Raw genomic sequence first — 15870 nt, 5'->3', positions numbered from 1 at the left:
TCAATCTCCTTGGTGAACTCCTCCTCTGCCACTTCCTTTGTTGTTTCCTCAAAGGTTTCTTGTATTGCAATATCCACTACATCCACCCTCATGCATTCCTTTAGTGATTCTGATGGATAGCTCATTGCCTTGAATACGTTATACACCAATTTCTCATCATGTAATCTAAGAGTGAGTTCACCCTTTTGGACATCTATGATGGCTCCAGCAGTAGCCAGGAAGGGTCTTCCCAGAATTATGGAAGCTTTGGCTTCTTCCTCCATATCTAACACCACAAAATCGGCCGGAAATATAAAATCTCCCACTTTCACCAACAAATCCTCAACTACCCCATGAGGGAACTTAAAAGTTCGATCTGCCAATTGGAGGGCCATTCTTGTTGGTTTGGCTTCCTCAATCTTCATTCTTTTCATCATTGTTAGAGACATCAAATTGATACTGGCCCCTAAGTCACACAAGGCCTTCTCCACCATGACTTCTCCTATGATGCAGGGAATTTGGAAACTGCCTGGATCTTTCAATTTCTGAGGCAATTTGTGTTGAATGATGGCACTGCATTCTTCAGTTAACAACACAGTTTCCTCATTTTTCCAGCTCCTCTTCTTGGTCATTAATTCCTTCAAGAATTTTGCATAGAGTGGCATTTGCTCTATTGCCTCAGCAAAAGGAATGTTGATTTGAAGCTTCTTGAAAATCTCCAAGAATCTGGAGAATTGGCCATCCTTTTCACTTTTCATCAAACGTTGAGGATATGGTGCTTTGGGTGTATAAGGCTTCAGGACCTCTTTTTCTTTTTCTTTTGCTGCAGATGGTGTAAAAGATTGTCCTTGTTCCTTATCTCCCACATCTTCCTTTGCTTCATCCTTTGTGGTTTCCTTTGAGATTTCCCTTAGCTTCTTTCCACTTCTGAGTGTTATGGCTTTACATTCTTCCCTTGCAATAGCCTTGGCAGCATGAGAAATGCTTGGCCCAGGGGTTTGCTTAGACAAATACACAATTTGATTTTCTAGCTTCTGGATGGCAGCTCCTTGGTTTTGCAAGTTAGAATTTACTTCTTCCTTAAAAGCTTTCAATTCGGTTATGTCTTGACTCATGGTTGCAATCATTCTTTCTATCCTGTTTAATTGATCTTGGAATTGTTGGTTTGGATTAGGTTGGTCAGGTTGATTATTTTGGCCATGATATGGTGGTTGGGAGTAAGTGTTTTGTGTGGCTTGGTATGATCTTTGGTTGGAATTTTGGTATGTGGAATTGTTGTGTTGGTTGTGGTTGTAAGGTTTGTGGTTTTGTGGTTGGCTTTGTTGGTTTCCCCACCCAAAGTTTGGGTGGTTTTTCCATCCTGGGTTGTAAGTGTTGGAATGTGGATCATATGATTGCCTTTGTTGGTTTCCCACATAGTTGGCCTCTTCCCAATCATTTCCTTCAATGCTTACTTCTTCTTGATCTTGTGTGTGTATTGCAGCCACTTGTTTTGTGTCTAACTTCCTGGTGAGCTCTGCTAGTTGCTTGGCAAACACCTTGTTTTGGGCTAGGATTGCATCAACATGGTTCAGCTCCATGACTCCCTTAGTGTTGTGCCTTTCTGAAGCATAGTAATACTCATTCTCAGCCACTGTCTCAATCACTTCAATGGCTTCTTCCACAGTCTTTTTCCTGTTCAATGAACCTCCTGATGAATGGTCTACAGCCTTCCTTGATTCATAAGAAAGTCCATCATAGAAGATGTGCAATTGCACCCAATCAGGGAACATGTTTGGTGGGCATTTCCTTGTCAACTCTTTGAACCTCTCCCATGCCTCGTAGAGCGTCTCACCATCTTGTTGTCTAAAAGTCTGAACCTCAGATCGAAGCCTATTGACCTTTTGTAGGGGGTAGAAACGTGCCAGAAACTTGCTCTCCACCTCATCCCAGGTTGTTAGGCTGTCCCTTGGGAATGATTCCAGCCACTTAGCTGCCTTGTCCCTAAGTGAAAATGGGAACAAGAGCAGTTTATAGGCATCATCCTGGACTCCATTGGACTTCACAGTGTCGCAAATTCTCAAGAATTTGGTGAGATGTTGGTTTGGATCTTCATTAGCACTCCCACCAAATGAACAATGGTTCTCCACCAATGATATGAGCTGTGGTTTGAGTTCAAAATTGTTGGCCTGAATGGGTGGTTTCTGAATGCTACTACCACAATTCCCAGAGGTTGGGTTTATGTATGAACCAAGAACCCTCCTCCCAGGAATGGCATTGTTTCCATCATCCCTCTCATGGTTGTGAACTTCTCTATCCATGTTGAGATCTAGAGCTTCCTCAAAGTTGTCCTCAGATTCTCCTTCAGATTCTTCTTCTCCCAGTACCTTCTTCCTTCTTACTTCCCTTCTAAGTCTATGAAGGGTCCTCTCTGGTTCGGTATATGGAGGAGTTGATGTCTCTCCTCTTATACCTGTCATACAAGAACACACCACAAGCAACAAACAAGTGGAATACTCTTGGTTACTGGAAGAGTATGGTTAGAGCAGTGAGGAATTAATTCAAATAGTTAGTGGTTCAGTGAGTTAGTTGCTTGAATTTAAAGACATAAAGAAAGAAAAAGCAAATAACAGAGTGCAGGAATTAAAATCAACAAGTAACTTGAACTAAATTAACAAAACAAGAAAAATGCTCAATCTAGTTAACTTCCAATTGGAGAATTGTCAATCGAAAACCAATCCCCAGCAACGGCGCCATAAACTTGATACGCTATAACTGGGTATAGCTACGATTAAGGGAAATTGCACAAATGGCAAAATTCCTTCCGGCAAGTGCACCGGTTATCGTAAAGTAAAAACTCACAATAGAGTGAGGTCGAATCCCACAAGGATTGGTTGAATGAGCAATTCGAATTAGAAGTTTGATTAGTTGAGCGGAATCAAGAATTGGGTGTGCATTGCATAAAGTAAATTGGCGGGAAATGTAAATTGCAAGGAATTGAAATGACTGAATCTTAAATTGCGAGAATTAAAGTGCTGAAATTAAAAAGGGATGGGGAGGATTGCATGAATTGAAATTGCAGAATGTAAATAGAAAGGGTAGATCAGAGAGGGGAGTTCATTGGGGTCAGGAGATATTGAAATCTCCGAATCAAAACATTTTATCTCTTCCTCAACCAATGCATTCATTGAATCTTGCTTGGCAATCTTATATGATTGGATCCCAATCCCTTGGCTCACCAATTCTCTCTAAAAACAAACAATTTCCCAATCCCTTGGTTTAAATGTTCATAAGAAGAGATGAAGCTCTATCACTGATTATACCACACAATTTCATGGACCACAATTTGGTAGGATTACATGTCACAATATCCATCCAAACCCCAATCCAATTCACTGTGAGAAAGCCTCTCTAGCATGAATCCATCATTCCTTTCCCAAGGTTCCGAAGGATTCCAATTATGGGTAGTTTCTTTCCCAAGACAACTACCCAATGGAATTAGATCGAGAAGCTTTCTAACAAAATTCAAGAGAAAAGATTGAAGAAGAAGATAAAACTATTATTGATTCATTGAATTACAATAGAGCTCCCTAACCCAATGAAAGGGGTTTAGTGATTCATAGCTCAGAATTCAATTACAAAGTAAAAAAATGCTAAAGTGTCAAAAGGTTTTAACTAACTTCAATTCTATCCTATTTATACACTTTCTAAATTGAGCTTCTCTTGTGTTTCTTGGGCTTTGAGGCCTTTCCTTGATTTCCTTTTGCTTTAGGCTTGTGGTCCATAATCTTGATGAGGCTGTGATCCAATTCTGTAACATTCATTGAGCAAACTTAGTGATAAACAAGTAATGACACCAGACTCAACAATTTGAAGTTCCAGACTCATCAATATTTCAGGCCCAATCCCATAAACCATGATATTCAATTGGGTTTCATGCCATAATCAGTTTAAGTTAATCTTTGTGCTCAATTGCTAACTTGAACTTCAATATAATTGGCCCAGAAACCTTTTCAAATGGTGGTGTTTAAGTTTAAGTTTAAGTTTCAGTTTAAGGTCAAACTAAAACTTAAACGTGGAATTGGAAGAAAGCAACCCAGGGGTGTTCATTGTCGAGCACGTTTAACCTCCAGTTTAAGGTTAAACTGGAGGTTAAACTTGGAAATGAAGAAAGCACACCCTGGAGGCAATTTGGGTCGACCACGTTTAACCTCCAGTTTGAGGTTAAACTGGAGGTTAAACTTGGAAATGAAGAAAACACCCTGGAGGAGAAAAGCCATCGAACACGTTTAACCTCCAGTTTGAGGTCAAACTGGAGGTTAAACGTGGAAACACTTCCCTTTCTTGAGTCGTCACTTTGTTCTCTTGTCAACCTTGCCAATTTGATGCCAAATATGGACTATTATACCTCGTTGGAAAGCTATGGATGTCTACTTTCCAATGCAACTGGAAGCGCATCATTTGGAGTTCTACAACTCGAGTTATACTCCATGGAAGGTGAAGAGGTCAGCTGGCCTGATTGCATGTTGGTACTATGCTCTTCTATGCACATTACGGGGCTGTTTTCTCCCTCAATTTTTTGTATCCACCATGCATGCCATATATGCTTGGAAAGCTCTAGATGTCTTCTTTCCAATGCATTTTGAATCACCTCATTTGGAGTTTTGTAGCTCAAGTTATTTATGTTTGAAGAAGGCATGGTCAAGCTGTTCCATATAACACGTTTAAGCTCCAGTTTAAGGTTAAACTCGAGCTTAAACGTGGAAATGCTCCTGGTGCCTTTCTTACTTCTGGCGTTTAACCTCTAGTTTGAGGTCAAACTGGAGGTTAAACGTGGAAATGCTTCTTGGTGAGGAGAAAGTGTCGAACACGTTTAACCTGTAGTTTAAGGTTAAACTAGAGGTTAAACGTGGAATGCTCCCTTGGTTCAAATCATCATTCTGGCGTTTAACCTCCAGTTTGAGGTCAAACTGGAGGTTAAACGTGGAATGCTTCTTAGTGCCCTTTCTCATTCTGGCGTTTAACTTCCAGTTTAAGGTCAAACTGGAGGTTAAACGCCAGTTACAGCATTTCCTCTCTTCTCATGATTTTGGCGTTTAAGCTCCAGTTTAGGCTTAAACTGGAGCTTAAACGTCCCATTTGAATTTCAAGCTTCCTTCATTGATTTTGTTTCTTCCTTGCCTAGCCTCTCTTCCCTGAAATCATCCAAACAATTGCATCAAAGTCTTGCAAAATTTCATGAGAATTCATCCATTCATAGCATTCAAGTAATATCACTAAAAACTCATGGAATTTGCATCAAAATCATAATGTTTTGGATGGTTCATTACTTTGTTGTTCATTTAACCATTCTTGGTTACTTTAAGCTCAAGAAAATGCATAAAACAACTAAAACTAACAGAAAATGCTAGTGAAACTAGCCTAAGATGCCTTGGCATCAAGAGTCCTGCTAGGGAGCCAATGGCTTATTTATACAATGTGTAAAATAGGCTATATGAGTTACAAAATGAACATCACCTATAATATTCAAAATAACCATCTGGGTACTAGGGATAATAAACATCTCATGTCATAAAACTACTCATGAGAAAAAGCTTAAGCTGGTTTTGAAGTTCACCAAGGATTGAACTCTTGACTTTTCGGATCTAAAGCTCTAATACCATGTCATGATACCACTCATCCCAGAGGCTTACGCTAATGGAAAAAGGTAACACTAATGGTTATATCTCTAATACTTCCTAAACCTCCATTGTACGCATTGTACAAATATTCCATTGGCTCCCCATACTTTTCCTTCCCTTTAGATAATGCTAATGATAGTGAATGCTCAAATAAAGTTATTGATGAAATAAAAAACTATCTTAATTTTAGATATATATTCTCATGTGAAGCTATTTAGAGAATATTTGCATATCCCATTCATTCTAAAGAACCTTTTATACAGAGATTGAGCTTTTATTTTCCTGGTCGGAATCCAATTTTATATGAAGATGGTGAAAATATTGATGATATTCTATTAAAACCTAAAATTGATCAATCAGTATTTACTGCATGGATGGATGCTAATAATAGTTACTTAGAAGCTAAAGAGTTAACATATTCTGAGTTTTCAAGATTCTTTGTTTATAATAAAAAAGAAAAAATCTGGTAAAAAAGAAAGTGTGGCTATACTATTGGAAGGCTTTATTATGTACCTCCAACATCTAGAGAGTTATTTTGTTTATGAATGATGCTGAATTTTGTTCGGGGTCCTACCAACTATGACCAAATCAAAAGTGCAAATGGTGCTATTCACACTAGTTTTAGAGATGCTTGCTTCGCTTTGGGATTACTTAATGATGATAGAGAAATATTGAAGCTATCAAAGAAGCTTGATGTTGGGGTTTAGGTGATTATCTAAGGAAGCTTTTCACTGTGATGTTGATGTCAAATAGTGTGAGAGGACCAGAACATGTTTAAGAAGAAAATTGTCTAAAAATTTAGGTTCTTTTATTCTAATAAAAACTTATTTTTTAAATGATTCATATTGTGTTGCTTACTATAACTATTTTATTTGTTCTTATATTGTTTTTTCTTTTTGTTTGCAGATTTATCTTAAACAAGATGTTTATATGAAATTGAGATGATATTGCAAGATAATAGGAAGAGCTTAAAGAAATATCCTCCTATGTCTTTTCTAGAATGTTTTGTGAGGCTAAAATTTCAAAATGGATTAATTTATAGGGAGTTAAACTATGACAAGAACAATTTGAAAAAAGAGTTTCAGACATTATTCTCATCCTTAACACAAGAACAACAAGGTAAGACTTATCTCTGGACAGTTTTGACTTTTTTTAAGGTCACAAGGAATGATTGTTCTTACTGTTGCATTGAGTGGAATTACTGCTTTGCTACTACGTGGAGGTAGAACAGCTCATTCTTGGCTTGCTATACCATTAACGATGCATGAGGATTCTGTATGTAATATCAAACAAAATAGTGAACTAGCTAAGTTGTTAAAGTAAACAAAGCTTATTATATGGGATGAAGCGTCTATGATTCACAGATATAGTGTTGAGGCAGTTGATAAAAGTTTAAGAGACATTATGTCATCTACAAATAATAATAATGCTAATTTGTCTTTTGGTGGGAAGATAGTGGTTTTTGGTGGAGATTTTAGACAAATTCTTCCTGTCATTCCTGGAGGTGGCAGGACAGAAAATGTTAATGCAAGTATATGTTCCTCTTACATATGGGACTGTTGTAGTGTGATGCATGGGAATTTGTCTCTCAATAAATTTCCTTCGGCAAGTATACCGAATTGTCATCAAGCAAAAACTCACAATAGAGTGAGGTCGAATCCCACAGGGATTGATTGATCAAGCAATTTTAATTGGAAGAATGCTCTAGTTGAGCTAAGCAGAAAGTGGATATAGAATTGTAGAAAATTAAATGGCGGGAAAGTAAATGACAGAAAATAAAGTGCAGAATCTTAAATAGGGAATTAGGGTGATTAGCATGAAAGTAAATGACAGAAAATAAAGAGAATGGGTAAGATCAGAAATGGGAAAATCATTGGGTTCAGGAGGTATTGCATTCTCCGGATCAAGTTCATTCTCATCTCTTCCTCAATCAATGCATTCATTGATCTCCTTGGCAATCTTATGTGATTGAATCCCAATTCCTTGGCAATCCAATCTCTCTAAACTTGAATGATTGCCCAATTCCTTGATTTAATTGCTCATGAAAAGAGATTAGGTATGGTCACTGATTATACCACATGTATTTCTAAATCAAAGTGTTGGTAGGGTTATATGTCATTATACCCATCCAAACCCCAATTTGGTCCAACATGAGAAAGCATTTCTAGCATGATCTCCTCATCCCTTTTCCAAGTCTCAGAGGAGATTCAATTATGGAGAGTTTCTTTCCCAAGATAACAATCCAATTAGATGAAGATCGAAAGCTTTCTAGTAAGATCAAGAGAAAAAAAAGAAGAAGAATAATGAAAACTATGATTGATCCATCAAATTACAATAGAGCTCCCTAACCCAATGAAAGGGGTTTAGTTGTTCATGGCTCTGGAAAATGGAAATGAAGAAGAAGAAGAAAAATACATTCTTACTCTAGAAGTTGTAGAAAAGTAAAATATACAGAGTGTAGTTCTCTCCAATATGCCAACCTTCGCAAGCGTTATTGGGACTTACCTTTCCCAATAACATTGCCTTGTGCCCCTAGCCCTCAAGTTATAGCTCACGTTAACTAAGTTAACGTGGCTCTTAACGTGGTTATGAATGCCATTCCCAACGTTAGTGACAAAGGTGAGTGTCACTAACATTGGCTCATCAATCTTAACTCCACATTAACTTTCACGTTAGTGGTCTTAACGTGACCATTAACGTGGGCAATGCAAGCTTGATCCAATGTTAGTGACAAAGGTGAGTGTCACTAACGTTGGCATTGTTCCTCTCTTCCATGTTAGAGTCCACGTTAACTAAGTTAACGTGACTCTTAACGTGGTTCATTGCCACATCTTGGAGCGTTAGTGGTGAGCACAATTACCACTAACGTTGGAGTTTTCTTTGTCTCCACGTTAACTACCACGTTAATGTAGTTAACGTGGTAATTAACGTGGCTCATGATAGCTTCGAGGGCGTTACTGGTGTTCACTTTTCTCATTAACACTGCAAGCTTATCCCTATTCCACGTTAGTGCCTACGTTAACTAGGTTAACATGGATGCTAACGTGGCTCTTTCTTGCTTCCTTTGTCCTAAAATTACACAAATAAAGTGCATCAAAGCTGTAATCTAAGTCATGAAATCATGCATTATCCAATTTAACATTCAATCTTTGCATAATTCTCATGAAAATAATGTAAAATTCACAATATTTGTCTAAATCAAGATGTAAGTGTTCTTTTATCTAAAACTTGCTTATTTCCTAAGAAAATGCATAAAACTACATTAAAACAGTAAAGAAAAGGTCAGTGAAACTGGCCTAGATGCCCTGGCATCACAACACTAAACTTAAAGCTTGCTTGTCCCTAAGCAAGTACTGAAACATGAATGATGAATGAAAAGGCAAGAGGAATGAATCATTATTGTGGATGTCAAATCCTTAGTTTTATGGAGTTTCATGCATAGCAACTTAGGTTCGTTCCTTTACCAGGTTTCAGACCTTTATCATACCCTTGAACACTTGCTTACTTACATCCCCTGAGACTTCCTAGTTATTGATCATTCCTTCTTTTGTTTTCTCACGATTTATTGCATTCTTCCTTTGGCTAAGTGCTCTGTAAGAGGGCGACTCTTTATGATAAGCTTTCAATTAACACTCCCGAACCAGTTGGTTCAAGGTGCTAAGTGTTGAGACACCCCTAAGGACTTACTCCCTCAAGTTTCTTTCCCTCATACATACACACCACATGCACATGGTTTGTTATTTTTCTTTCTTGAGACCTTGGTGTCCGGTGCACGAAATTGTGATCATCAATGGTGCCATCAACATGGTACGCTCAATTACAATCTCAACTCTTTATCACAACTTCGCACAACTAACCAGCAAGTGCACTGGGTCGTCCAAGTAATAAACCTTATGCGAGTAAGAGTCGATCCCACAGAGATTGTTGGTATGAAGCAAGCTATGGTCATCTTGTAAATCTCAGTCAGGCAGATTCAAATGGTTATGAATGATTTATGAATAAAGCATAAAATAAATATAGAGATACTTATGTAATTCATTGGTGAGAATTTCAGATAAGCGTATGGAGATGCTTTGTCACTTCCGTCTCTATGCTTTCCTACTGTCTTCATCCAATCCTTCTTACTCCTTTCTATGGCAAGCTGTATGTAGGGTTTCACCGTTGTCAATGGCTGCCTCCCATCCTCTTAGTGAAAATGTTCAACGCGCTCTGTCACAGCACGGCTATTCAACTGTCGGTTTTCGATCCTATCGGAATAGAATCCAGTGATTCTTTTGTGTCTGTCACTAACGCCCCACAATCGCGAGTTTGAAGCTCGTCACAGTCATTCAGTCCTTGAATCCTACTCAGAATACCACAGACAAGGTTTAGACCTTCCGGATTCTCTTGAATGCCGCCATCAATTCTAGCTTATACCACGAAGATTCTGATTAAGGAATCCAACAGATATCCACTCAATCTAAGGTAGAACAGAGGTGATTGTCAGGCACACGTTCATAGGTGAGAATGATGATGAGTGTCATGGATCATCACATTCATCAAGTTGAGGAGCAAGTGATATCTTAGAACAAGAATAAGCCGAATTGAATAGAAGAACAATAGTAATTGCATTAATACTCGAGGTACAGCAGAGCTCCACACCTTAATCTATGGTGTGTAGAAACTCCACTGTTGAAAATACATAAGAACAAGGTCTAGGCATGGCCGAGAGGCCAGCCTCCATGATCTAAGGACTAGGCGTCCAAAGATGATCCTAAGATCTAAAGTGATCAAAAGATGAAAATACAATAGTAAAAGATCCTATTTGTAGAGAACTAGTAGCTTAGGGTTTACAAAGATGAGTAAATGACATAAAAATCCACTTCCGGGCCCACTTGGTGTGTGCTTGGGCTGAGCATTGAAGCATTTTCGTGTAGAGACTCTTCTTGGAGTTAAACGCCAGCTTTTGTGCCAGTTTGGGCGTTTAACTCCCATTCTTGTGCCAGTTCCGGCGTTTTACGCCAGAATTCTTGAGCTGACTTGGAACGCCTGTTTGGGCCATCAAATCTCGGGCAAAGTATGGACTATTATACATTTCTGGAAAGCCCAGGATGTCTACTTTCCAGAGCAGTTGAGAACGCGCCAATTGGGCTTCTATAGCTCCAAAAAGTTTACTTCGAGTGCAGGGAGGTCAGAATCCAACAGCATCTGCAGTCCTTTTCAGCCTCTGAATCAGATTTTTGCTCAGGTCCCTCAATTTCAGCCAGAAAATACCTGAAATCATAGAAAAACACACAAACTCATAGTAAAGTCCAGAAAAGTGAATTTTAACTAAAAACTAATAAAAATATAATAAAAACTAACTAAAACATACTAAAAACATACTAAAAACAATGCCAAAAAGTGTATAAATTATCCGCTCATCACAACACCAAACTTAAATTGTTGCTTGTCCCCAAGCAACTGAAGATCAAATAAGATAAAAAGAAGAGAATATGCAATGAATTCCAAAAACATCTATGAAGATCAGTATTAATTAGATGAGCGGGGCTTTTAGCTTTTTGCCTCTGAACAGTTTTGGCATCTCACTTTATCCTTTGAAATTCAGAATGATGGGCTTCTATAGGAACTCAGAATCTAGATATTGTTATTGATTCTCCTAGTTAAGTATGATGATTCTTGAACATAGCTACTTTATGAGTCTTGGCTGTGGCCCAAAGCACTCTGTCTTCCAGTATTACCACCGGATACATACATGCCACAGACACATAACTGGGAGAACCTTTTCAGATTGTGACTCAGCTTTGCTAGAGTCCCCAATTAGAGGTGTCCAGGGTTCTTAAACATACTCTTTTTGCCTTGGATCACAACTTTATTTTTTTCTTTTTCTTTTCCCTTTTTTCATTTTTTTGTATTCACTGCTTTCTTTTGCTCTAAGAATCATTTTTATGATTTTTCAAATCCTCAGTAACATGTCTCCTTTTTCATCATTCGTTCAAGAGCCAACATTCATGAACAACAAATTCAAAAGACATATGCACTGTTCAAGCATGCATTCAGAAACCAAAATATTGCCACCACATCAAAATAATTAATCTATTATAAAATTCAAAATTCATGCAATTCTTCTCCTTTTCAATTAAGAACATTTTTTATTTAAGAAAGGTGATGGATTCATAGGACATTCATAACTTCAAGGCATAGACACGAAGACACTAATGATCATAAGACACAAACATAACTAAACATAAAGCATAATTTTCGAAAAACAGGAAAATAAAGAACAAGAAAATTAAAGAACGGGTCCACCTTAGTGATGGTGGCTTGTTCTTCCTCTTGAAGATCTTATGGAGTGCTTGAGCTCCTCAATGTCTCTTCCTTGTCTTTGTTGCTCCTCTCTCATGATTCTTTGATCTTCTCTAATTTCATGGAGGAGGATGGAATGTTCTTGGTGCTCCACTCTTAGTTGTCCCATGTTGGAACTCAATTCTCCTAGGGAGGTGTTGATTTGATCCCAATAGTTTTGTGGAGGAAAGTGCATCCCTTGAGACATCTCAGGGATTTCATGATGAGTGGGATCTCTTGTTTGCTCTAGCCTTTTCTTAGTGATGGGCTTGTCCTCATCAATGAGGATTTGGTCCAACCTTTGATCAAAGATGACCTTTTTTGAGTTTGAAAAGGGACCTCGGGGATCACCTTCTTCTTGGCCACAACTTCATAGAAGTGGTCTTGATGCACCCTTGAGATAAATCTCTCCATCTCCCATGACTCGGAGGTAGAAGCTTTTGCCCTCCCTTTCCTCTTTCTAGAGGTTTCTCCGGCCTTAGATACCATAAATGGTTATAGAAAAACAAAAAGCAATGCTTTTACCACACCAAACTTAGAAGGTTTGCTCGTCCTCTAGCAAAAGAAGAAAGAAGAGAGTAGAAGAAGAAGAAATAGAGGAGATGGAGGTGGCTTTGTGGTTCGGCCAAGGGGGAGAAGTAGTGTTTAGGTTGTGTGAAAATGAAGGAGTGAAGATGGGTATATATAGGAGAGGAGAGGGGGTGTATGGTTCGGCCATTATGGATAGGTTTGGGAGGGAAAGTGGTTTGAATTTGAATGGTGAGGTAGGTGGGGTTTTATGAAAGATGGATGTGAATGGTGAATGGGTGAAGAAGAGAGAGAGTGGTGGGTTGAGGATCCTGTGGGGTCCACAGATCCTGAGGTATCAAGGAAAATTCATCCTTGCACCAAGTGGCGAGCAAAAATGCTTCTTCTGCCTATTCTGGCGTTAAACGCCGGGGTGGTGCCTATTTCTGGCGTTTAACGCCAGCTTCTTGCCCTTTCCTGGCGTTTAATGCCAGTCTGGTGCCCTTTTCTGACGTTAAACGCCCAGAATGGTGCCAGACTGGGCATTAAACGCCCATTTGCTGCCCTTACTGGCGTTTAAACGCCAGCAAGATTTCCTCCAGGGTGTGCTGTTTTTCTTTCTATTTTTCATTCTGTTTTTTCTTTTTCAATTGATTTTGTGACTTCCCATGATCATCAACCTACAGAAAACATAAAATAACAATGGAAAATATATAAATATAACATTGGGTTGCCTCCCAATAAGCGCTTCTTTAATGTCAGTAGCTTGACAGTGGGCTCTCATGGAGCCTCACAGATACTCAGAGCAATGTTGGAACCTCCCAACACCAAACTTAGAGTTTGAATGTGGGGGTTCAACACCAAACTTAGAAGTTGGTTGTGGCCTCCCAACACCAAACTTAGAGTTTGACTGTGGGGGCTCTGTTTGACTCTATTTTGAGAGAAGCTCTTCATGCTTCCTCTCCATGGTTACAGAGGGATATCCTTGAGCCTTAAACACAAGGGATTCTTCATTCACTTGAATGATCAATTTTCCTCTGTCAACATCAATCACAGCCTTTACTGTGGCTAGGAAGGGTCTGCCAAGGATGATGGATTCATCCATGCACTTCCCAGTCTCTAGGACTATGAAATCAGCAGGGATGTAATGGTCTTCAACTTTTACCAGAACATCCTCTACAAGTCCATAAGCTTGTTTTCTTGAATTGTCTGCTATCTCTAGTGATATTCTTGTAGCTTGTACCTCAAAGATCCCTAGCTTCTCCATTACAGAGAGAGGCATGAGGTTTATGCTTGACCCTAGGTCACACAGAGCCTTCTTGAAGGTCATGGTGCCTACTGTACAAGGTATTGAGAACTTCCCAGGGTCCTGTCTCTTTTGAGGTAATCTCTGCCTAGTCAAGTTATCCAGTTCTTCGGTGAGCAAAGGGGGTTCATCCTCCCAAGTCTCATTACCAAATAACTTGTCATTTAGCTTCATGATTGCTCCAAGGTATTTAGCAACTTGCTCTTCAATGACATCTTCATCCTCTTCAGAGGAAGAATACTCATCAGAGCTCATGAATGGCAGAAGTAAATCCAATGGAATCTCTATGGTCTCAATGTGAGCCTCAGATTCCCATGGTTCCACATTAGGGAACTCATTGGAGGCCAGTGGACGTCCATTGAGGTCTTCCTCAGTGGCGATCACTGCCTCTTCCTCCTCTCCAAATTCGGCCATGTTGATGGCCTTACACTCTCCTTTTGGATTTTCTTCTGTATTGCTTGGAAGAGTATTAGGAGGGAGTTCAGTAACTTTCTTACTCAGCTGACCCACTTGTGCCTCCAAGTTCCTAATGGAGGATCTTGTTTCAGTCATGAAACTTTGAGTGGTTTTGATTAGATCAGAGACCATGGATGCTAAGTCAGAGTGGCTCTGCTTAGAATTCTCTGTTTGTGGCTGAGAAGATGATGGAAAAGGCTTGCTATTGCTAAACCTGTTTCTTCCACCATTATTGTTGTTGAAACCTTGTTGAGGTCTCTGTTGATCCTTCCATGAGAGATTTGGGCAATTTCTCCATGAAGAATTATAGGTGTTTCCATAGGGTTCTCCCATGTAATTCACCTCTTCTATTAAAGGGTTCTCAGGATCATAAGCTTCTTCCTTAGATGAAGTATCCTTAGTACTGCCAGGTGCACCTTGCATTCCAGACAGACTTTGAGAAATCATATTGACTTGCTGAGTCAATATTTTGTTCTGAGACAGTATGGCATTCAGAGTATCAATCTCAAGAACTCCTTTCTTCTGATTCGTCCCATTGTTCACAGGATTCCTTTCAGAAGTGTACATGAATTGGTTATTTGCAACCATTTTAATTAGTTCTTGAGCTTCTGCAGGCGTCTTCTTCAGATGAAGAGATCCTCCAGCAGAGCTATCCAATGACATCTTGGACATTTCAGACAGACCATCATAGAAGATACCTATGATGCTCCATTCAGAAAGCATGTCATACGGACATTTTCTGATCAATTGTTTGTATCTTTCCCAAGCTTCATAGAGGGATTCACCTTCCATCTGTCTGAAGGTTTGGACTTCCACTCTAAACTTACTCAATTTTTGAGGTGGAAAGAACTTTGCCAAGAAGGTATTGACTAGCTTTTCCCAAGAGTTCAGGCTTTCTTTAGGTTGTGAGTCCAACCATATCCTAGCTCTATCTCTTACAGCAAAAGGGAATAGCATAAGTCTGTAGACCTCAGGGTTAACCCCATTGGTCTTAACAGTGTCACAGATTTGCAAGAGTTCAGCTAAAAACTAATGAGGATCTTCCAATGGAAGTCCATGGAACTTGCAATTCTGTTGCATTAGAGAAACTAATTGAGGCTTAAGCTCAAAGTTGTTTGCTCCAATGGCAGGGATAGAGATGCTTCTCCCATAGAAGTCTGGAGTAGGTGCAGTAAAGTCACCCAGCACCTTCCTTGCATTGTTGGCATTGTTGTTGTTTTTGGCTGCCATGTCTTCTTCTTTGAAGAATTCTGCTAGGTCCTCTATAGAGAGTTGTGATTTAGCTTCTCTTAGCTTTCGCTTCAAGGTCCTTTCAGGTTCAGGGTCAACCTCAACAAGAATGCCTTTGTCTTTGCTCCTGCTCATATAAAAGAGAAGAGAACAAGAAAATATGGAATCCTCTATGTCACAGTATAGAGATTCCTTGAGGTGTCAGAGGAAAAGAAAAATAGAAGGAAGAGGTAGAAGAATTCGAACTTAGAAAGATAGAGTTCGAATTGTACATGTTAGTCCATAAATAGAAGGATGTTAGAAGAGGGGAAGAAATTTTCGAAAATAAATTAAAAAGATTTTAAAAACATTTTGAAAATTGATTGATGATTTTCGAAAACTAAGATTGAGAAAGAAGTAAACTGATTT

At 39.0% G+C, this 15870-nt stretch overlaps 2 non-coding genes across 2 annotated transcripts; both read left to right on the top strand.

The window, feature by feature from the left end:
* The first annotated feature begins 1749 nt into the window (after positions 1 to 1749).
* LOC112798419 (small nucleolar RNA R71) lies at positions 1750 to 1853 on the top strand. The gene has a single exon (XR_003200031.1). It is a non-coding gene; the product is annotated as a small nucleolar RNA R71 (small nucleolar RNA).
* A 13100-nt stretch (positions 1854 to 14953) lies between these two features.
* On the top strand, positions 14954 to 15057 carry LOC112799069 (small nucleolar RNA R71). Its single transcript, XR_003200655.1, has one exon. It is a non-coding gene; the product is annotated as a small nucleolar RNA R71 (small nucleolar RNA).
* The last annotated feature ends 813 nt before the right edge of the window (positions 15058 to 15870 follow it).

Source organism: Arachis hypogaea, chromosome 4 (assembly GCF_003086295.3).
Source record: "Arachis hypogaea cultivar Tifrunner chromosome 4, arahy.Tifrunner.gnm2.J5K5, whole genome shotgun sequence".
NCBI lineage: Eukaryota > Viridiplantae > Streptophyta > Magnoliopsida > Fabales > Fabaceae > Arachis > Arachis hypogaea.
Note: the sequence above shows the minus strand (reverse complement) of the source record. Positions and strands in the feature narration are given on the sequence as shown.